This window comes from Falco biarmicus, chromosome 8, assembly GCF_023638135.1.
Source record: "Falco biarmicus isolate bFalBia1 chromosome 8, bFalBia1.pri, whole genome shotgun sequence".
Classification (NCBI taxonomy): domain Eukaryota; kingdom Metazoa; phylum Chordata; class Aves; order Falconiformes; family Falconidae; genus Falco; species Falco biarmicus.
This window is the reverse complement of record NC_079295.1, coordinates 5,175,728-5,184,186: the sequence shown is the minus strand read 5'-3', so window position 1 is coordinate 5,184,186 and position 8,459 is coordinate 5,175,728.

Below are 8,459 nucleotides of genomic sequence, written 5' to 3'. Positions count from 1 at the left end.
GAGAAGACAACCTACACCTACGTTTTGTGAGTAGGACCAGAGCAGGAACACAGTGTACATCACACAAGGGACATATACCTGGAAAAATTAAAGCATCCAGAATGAATGCCAGCTTATAAAGTGGTGACCTCTGTTCTTTTTGTCCAGACTGTCTCATACATGAAAGTCAGGGAAGCCCTGGTGTTGGTTGCATCAACGGGAACAGCAAGACTTCCCCTTCTGATACTAGATAGACCAGAGATATACTTCTTAGAAATTTCTGTAACTTAAAATCACCTCAGGTTTCCAGTTCCCAGAGTAAAAGAGCTCCATTCAAGATCTGCAGCAGATTAAAGCAGTGTCTGCTAATCCAGAACTTGTTCTTGGGATGCTCTGTGGGTGGGGAGGTGGCTTTGGCCACAACAAGGCGAAAGGCCAGGGAGGACCTAGCAAGCAAAAACCAGCGCAGTGGACAAAAGGATGATATCAATGAGGTATGTGTGTGTACATCTCCCCGACACACAGCTACATCTCAATTGTACAGAAATGTTCCCTGCCTCGCCAGCAGTTACTAACTTGCTGCTTTTCTACCAGAAAGAAAATCCTTGGCAGACTTGAGGCGATGAGTAACAACTCCACTTTCTTCCATTCCAGCTGCCACACAGGCACGTACATTGGTCCCTCGTTGGCCCAGCAAATTTCAGCATCTTGACCTTTTCTTGTTGTCCCATGTCTGCCCTATCACTTACCGGTTGCTGGCTGTTGTGGTATGGCGGGGTCGCCTTCTCTCCGCAGACACGGCCATTCTTTTTACAAGAAGAAGGAAAATATTCTACTGGTAAACAGTGGTACACGTCTAGGGAAAATGTCAGCACTTAAACCTGAGTCTTGCTTTTCCCTCTGAGTTGTCATCGCTGGATCCTCTGCCCTTCCTTACAAGTGGGTTTGAGGAGGTGGTTGTTTTGGCTGGAATTGGAGAGGCACAGGTGGTACCACCAGCTGTAAATTGGAGGAGGCACTTCCTGATTATGACCACTGCCTACACGCAGATCATTGCCAAGAGAGGAGCTGGAAGGCACAGAAGCCTTCTCCTTACTTGGAAAAAGGGCCTGGAGGATAATCATTGCTCCCCTCTCCCTCAGGCTTTCACCTGTAGGCTTTGGGCTTCTTTGCAAGCACTTGGCTTCCCAAAATGCTGTGATGTGAACCACCCTCAGCTGTCGTTGAGAGATGGAGAAACTGAGGCACCGAGCATTTCAATTCATGCCTGTCAACATTTAGGCACTCAGGTCCATATAAAGGCACCAGGAGCTCAGGAAACGCAAGTGCACAGCACATTGGAAAGCCAGCTTGGTTTTTTTTTAAGGGACTTCAGCGTGGATTCTTCTTAACCACGGCAAAGTAAGTGGTGAATAACTCCTTCAGGGTCGAGGTTTTGCTCTCTGGCTTTAAATGTCAGTGGCAGGAGGCTTGTAGCAAGCCACAGAGCGAGCGTGCACGGGCTGTCCTGTGAGTAGCATGGGATGTCGCTCTTGGTGGGGATACTGGGGGGGCACTGCTGGCTGCCTGTGGAGGCAGGACCCTTGTGGTCTCAACCGTGAGCACATGCCACCATTTGCGGTTTTAGGGTTTTTTTGGGTTTGTTTTTTGTTTTTTTTTTTTTTACAATTTTCCAATTATTATCTGGCACTCTTGTCTCCATCCTCACATAATGGAGGCAGCTGGTGGCCCTGACTTGCCTTGTCTCCTCGTTTGCTGAAAGCCCTTTCCCTGGGCTGATCCCTCAGTCCATTGCCACCTCACAGGCTTGGTTTTCATCTTGTGTCCTAAGCATGGGTCCACTGCACGGTGAGCAGCAAGAGAGGGAGAGGTGTCAGAGGATGAACCCACCACCGCGCGCTCCTCGCCCACGCGCCCCAGGAGAGGAGCCAGATTAAAAGATTAAAGTTACAAACTGCAAACCCCCTCAGGCTACTGATGAGATCCGAGCGCCTGGCTGTGAAGCCAAACTCCCACTCTGGAGGTGCAGTGCCGCGCGCGCTGTCGCTCATGCCGGAGCTGCCGGCTCCCGCCATCCCTTCCTGCTGCTGGCTCCAGCTATTTTTACAGACTGAGAATTAAATAATAAATAATCATTTTTTTTTTTTTCCCTCCCTGAAGGAGGGTCCTGAGCAATTGTCTTGGCAATACCCTGGGACTCCAAGGGATGGTTTTATGCTCCCCTTTCACTGCACTCTTGAGTTTTTGGCGTTTGCAGCTTCTGCTGGTGCCTCATTTGCTCATGTGGCGGCCACTGGATTGCTGCCATTGGGATGAGGGATGGGGCTAGCGCGGGAGGGGTGGCAATGGCAATGGTAACCACACAGGGAGGGTCGCAAGTCCTTTGATGCTTTCCCACCCCTTCATAAAGGTCTCATACAAGCCTCGCCCTAGCAAACCTACTACTAGATACCCTCACAGTAAATGTATTTTCTCACCTTCCACTCCCCCCCTCCCCCGCCCCACCCCCTTGTGTCTTCGTTCACACTGGGCAAAGAATGGCCTTTTTTCTTTTATGGCTGAAAGGCACGGAAGTAAAATTGTGTCCCAAACCACAAGCACTGTTGCTGTGCCTGGAACTGTATTTTTTATTGACTGAAGCGGTGAGTCTGAGCCAAGGCGGTGATTCCATCACCATCACAATACTCTGCATACTGAGCTCTCAAAAGTATTTTTTCCCCATTTTTTTTCCCTGTTGTTTTTACATCTTGGGGTGCTTTTTATCAGAAACAGGCTATTTCGAAGCGAAAAGTTCAGCCCTGCTATTTTGAAGACATTGAAATGGTGTCTTTTGACATCTCAGCAGTTGTTCCTCCTCCCTCAGATGAAGCTCTTTGTCAGATGCGGGCTGAACCCGCAAAGATGTTCAGTTCCTCCAGGGCTCCCCATTTCATTACATTTCCCAGCTATCAGATCTTTTTGCCCAGCTCTTCCCAAGTGGTGCTGGAGTAGCACAAGCACCAGTACCTCCTCACTCTTGCAAGAAGCGGGGTGGTGGCCTCACAAGCAGTTTGACCACCAGCAGCACTCGGCTCTGCACCTCCAGGGAGGGCAGCAGCAGGACCCGCGTTTCCCGAGGGACTGAAACAGGCAAGGCTAAACCACCATGCAGGCACGAGTCTAAATGGAGTAATTCCAGGTTTGTGCCTGTTTTGATGAAGGCTAAAAAAGAAGTTTTGGCAGTCTTGGTTTATGGACGGTTGGCTTGCTGATGAACCTGTATCCTCCAACTGGGGATAACTAGCACACCGTTCTATTTACATAGGATTAATCTAATTCAAATGACTAGAAGAAATTCTTTGATCTTCAGGGTACAAAAGGTGAGGCTATGATGATTTTAAACAGTTGCTCCTGGCCATAAAATCTATTCAATTGCAAATCAATAGATATCACTCGCCACATTGCTGTCTCCTCTCCTACCCAGCCCTGACCCTGTTCTGCTGGTTTTCACCCTCCTGTCAAATTTAAATAAATGTAAATTATTATTTTTTTCCCCCTGGAAGCTCTGCTCCGCCCCATCCTGCACAGCTTTCTCTGCGGGTAGGTACTGTTGTTTTCATTTGAAGTCACTTTCTAATTTACATGCGCCGAGCATGCAAGCTCTTCTTCAAAACTCTTCTCCCAGCCGTGCATTGTCAGGTGTTGTAGCTGCCAAAAATGTGTCCTGCTCCATATTTGTCCTTCGTTGCATTGGATATATATTTTTTTTATTGTGTTTTGGAGACTGTAAACTTTCTGGGGCATGGTCTCTAACAAAGTGCTGCTGTCTGTTCAGCAAGTCCCACCTGTTGCACAATGGTATGAATATTTATGATGCTAAATAATAATCCCTGCCTCTGACCCAGCACTCTTCATCAGCAGGTCTAGCATTGCTTCACTGAGGAAGCAGTCAAATCATTATCCTAATTTCCAGATGGGGAAACTGAGGTGCTGGAAGGTGAAATAACTTGTCCGTCGTAGGCAGATGAGAGCTAGGAAAGGGGTGCAGACATCTCTGGCCCCAGCTACATGGTCCAGCCACCAGTGCCTGCAGCCTCTTCAGTGATGTTTAATAAAATTTGTGTTTATGCAATGCATTTTTCTCTTCTTCCCGCATCAACAGCGAACTCGAGTGTTTTCTTCACAGGCGTTAAGAAGCTTCACACCCCAGCTAGCAGCTGTGCCCTGCTAGGAGGAGGCAGGCTGGGGAGAAGTGGCACCTACGTCCCTGTGCTCTGCTCCTCCTCCTCTTCCTCCTCCTCCTCCTCCTTCTCTGGTGGCAGTCGGGGAGGCTGGGGACCGACCACGGAGACTTCTGCGTGGAGCTCCGCAGGGAGCTGTACCAGCTGCTGTGTTGGCAGCCTTGGAATTGCCTCTGGGTCTGACTTGCCGTCTTGTCTCCTTGAATATAATTGCTTGCTGCTGATTTTCTTTTTTTCTTTCCCTTTGATTCTGTGGTACTTGTATCCTACTCGGATTCCTCGTCAATCTTGCAATCTGGGGAGTCTGAGGAAATAGAGAACTGATCATCTGCAGATTTCTTCTGTATATTATGAAAGTGTCCCTACGCCATGTGTGATTCCAATCTTTTTTTGTTTTGTTTTGTTTAATCTGGCAGAACACCAGAGAGTCAGACTGTACCAGTGAGGTCTGTGTGCCGAGCAGGGAAGGAAGGGGCTGCTTCTGCAGAGATGCTCCCTACTCCTGGCTCTGCAGAGGTGACAGCACATCCATCACCTCCCCTTTTCTAACCCTGTGCTTTGCCTCCCCACACTGCTCAGCCCTGCACATTTTCTGTGGCAGAGCACGTTATCTCCCTGGCAGTGGCTGCGGGGAGTCCTTGAGGAGCAGCAGGATCTGCCTGGAAACCCACAGGTGAACCCAGTCCTCATTCTTTGGAGGTCTTGAGGAACCAAATCACTTCATGGGATTGGCCAGGATTTTAATGACAGCCACCCAGGTACCTCGGCACGGTGGTAGGAAAAGCGCGTGCAGGAGGCTGGGTGGGTTGATTTGGGTGTGCTCTTTATGCGTTACATGGGACGGTCATGGCAAGCTTTTCAGCACTCTGTAGGAGCTGTATGGTGAAGATCAGGCTAGGTGGTCCTCACACTACGGAAAGGTCTTAAAATTTGGCATTTATACCCTTGCTTGCAAGCGTTTTAGGAAAGGAGGTTGTCTTCTGAGCTGAAGTTCTGCTACCCCCCTCACTGGATCCATCTGCGTTAGTGACTTGCTTAGCATTACAATTCCTTGCATTCACCTGCCTGCTCTCAGTACTGCCATTTCAAAACCGAAATACAGAAGCGTAAAAACAGCTAGAAAATTATCAAAACTCTTTCCATTCTTCCCTTCCCATTTGCGCAGGGCAGACATCTTCTGAAGGGCACTTTTACCTCCAGATGTCAGGACATTTGGGAGAGGGATCAGATTTGGTGCCAGTTTGTCCTTTGTGGGTTGCAAACAGAAACAGTACCTGGGCAGGGAAGTATTTGAGTTTTAATGATGGGACAGTGCTAAAAAACGCTGCGAAAACACTTCTTTTTGCTGGGGAAGTCTCAATCTGTCTCATTGGCTGCCTCTGGCTTTTTGCCCGGCATTCTCAGATCTCCTGGTGAAGGGAGACGGCAGAGCACGGGTGTCCTATTCCTCTTCCCCAGCGCGGGATGCCAGACCGGAGCAGGTACGCCGCCGTCCCTGGCCTAAGCACGTGCCGCAGAGGGGGCCAGGGTCTGCTCTGCCCTCTCCTATTGATGTATCCAGTAGCCAGGACAGGGCTGGGTCATGCCTTGCTCGCAGTCAGAAGCACGGCTAAAGCTTGCCAGAATCTCCGTGAACCCATCCGAATGCCCCCGAAGCAGCGGCGGTGGTCTCCCTTTCCCTAGGACAGGCACATACAGCTCCAGGTGTGCAGGGTCTCTGCCCGAGTCCCAGCACAGGGTCACCCTGGGTGGACTTCAGGGGTGTCCTGGGAGCTCCTTGCAGGAGAAGGGATTTGTATTGAGCATCCCAGGTGGAAATGTGGCTTCCTGCCTCAGTGTGTGCTGTCCCCGCTCCTTTTCTCTGTCTGTGTTTCTGTTGCACTGGATGCATGGTATAGAAAGTGTTTAAGATGAGAAAAGTCTATAGAAGTGTGATACTAATAATATTTTACAGCTTTAATTACCGTGATTGTAGTGCCTAGAGGCGTATGCAAAAACATTTTGAGTGGGAGGAGAGAAGGCAGCGCTGCAAACATTTTTGTGGTTTTGCTGGGCAATGCGCAATTGAGTTTTCTCATGGGAACCACAGCATGCCAGGGAGGAAAGCTGCTCTGCTCCTCGCCTGCTCCGCCGGGACACTGGATCGCACCCCAGGGTCGAGGAGACAACCACGGCCAGTCCAGCTTCGGGCAAAAGCTGGGCTGGCTGTGCCTCTGCTTTGCAGAGGTGCTGCCCGTCTCTGCAGGCAACAGGTATTTTTCCTGGCGCAGCATCCCTTCTGCGCCATGGGTTTCATCCGCGGGATGATTTTAGGAGCCGGCAACGGCTGATCTGTGGCACGGATTTGCCGGCAGCCTGGAGAGCGGTGTGCCTGTTCCTCGGTCAGGGTATGCAGCGCGGACAGAGGCCTCGCTCCCGCCAGCCACCCACCCATCCGTGCCATGCGTCTGTGGGCCGGGGGAGAGGCGAGGGGACAGAGGGGCCTTGTGCGGCTGGGCAAAGCCTCTGGCACCCTTCCCCACCACAGGCTGCACCACGCGTCCGTGGGCCTAATGCAAAGCGGTGAGCTCCATGGCCGCAGCTGATGGGAAAATAGGAAAACACCCCACGTGGGAACGCAAGCTCAGAGTTTAGGGGTCACAAAGTAAAACCGACATGAAATAAAGATGCTTGTGTTTCCCTAGTGACAGAATGTAGCCCTGCATCTTTAGAAAACTTTTTTTAAACTTTGCTACTAGGTCAGATATTAATTTTTAGATGTACTTACGGAGTTTCTGTGACAGTGACTTGCCATAGGTGCGTCATTAAGATGCTACAAAGTCGGTAGCCTGCTAGTTGGAAAAACTGCAAGGGAAATTCAGTTTTAGCCGGACATGGTTACCAAAGAGTCAGCCTGGGACTCAGCTTCCCAGCCGGCCGGTGCCTGCTCACACCGGCAGCCGCGAGTTACAACGGAGCCATCTGATAGCTGAGGTATGGATTGGGAGGCAAGGAAAACTGAAAGGAAACCCTGTGTGCTAGTGTTCCTGCCTATGGGAAAAGTCGGATGTTGCCTACAGGACGAGCATGTTTTATTGAGGATTTTTTTCCCCATTCTCTAATTGCCACACACCTCCCCCCATCCTTTCTCTACTATCTGCACTAAATATGATTTAAGTTACTAAAGTTATTAAAACCTCATGTGTTAATCAACTCTCCATCAGTTAAATAAATGCATGATATCATTTTTCCTCACTTGATTTGATACTTGGTATTTTGCATGGATTTTTGTACATCTCTATTTTGCAGAGAGTTAAAAAACCCTACAATATGAAATTCTAATGGAATACCAGCATCTTAAAAAAAAAAAAAAAAAAAAAAAAAAAGACCAAGTTTTGACCCTAGGTCACCAAGGCTCCGGTGAGGGGCCAGAATGCAGTCTCCCATCCTTACGTGTTGTATGTTGAGTTTTTACGAACTAAAAACTACCGCTGTGTAGTGGAACGGCTTTGCGGCGATGAGCTCGTGGGGATCCCCGATGCGGCCGCCTGCAGCGCCCCGAGCTGTGGCCATCAGCCCGTGCTGCCGCTGCGGCCCAGCAGACCGAAGGCGGGTGGGAAGGGTGACCGGCCTCTATTCCTGCTCCGTCTTTGGGGTTCAGCCACCTGCTGTGCCACCTGGGCACATCCCACAGGCTGCGCCGTGCCCCCATCTCGCCTAGCCGATGTCCGTCCGTCTGTCTTCCTCCCTTCCTTCCCTCCTACTGTCCTTTCATCCGTCCTTCCTTTTTGTCTTTCCCCTTCTTCCTTCCTTCCATCCTTCTTTCTGTCCTTCCTTCTGTCCGTCCATTCTTCCATCCTTCTTTCCTTCTTTTCCATCCTTCCATTTCTCCTTCCGTCCTTCCTTCCTCCTGTCCTATCATCCTTTCTTCCATCCTTCCTTTTTCCCTTCCATCTGTCCTTCCTTCCTTCTGTCTTTCCCTCTGTCCTACCATCCTTCCTTCCCCCTTTCCCGCTGCTCCTCCCCCCCCCCGCCCTCCCCGGGCCCCTGCCCTGCAGCCCCTTGCCGCCCCCCGGGCCGGTACCCCCCCGGGCCGGTACCCCCCGGGCGGCAGGGCCGGTGGTGGGGGTGCCCCAGCCGCGGCGGAGCGCAGAGTGCCCCGCGGGACGGTGGCGGGGCGGGCGGCGCCGCGGCCTCGGGACGGGCAGGAGGGGCTCTCCGCCCCGCGGGGCCGGGCCGGGCCGGGCCGGGGTCCCACCGAGCCCACCGCCCGGCTCCGCT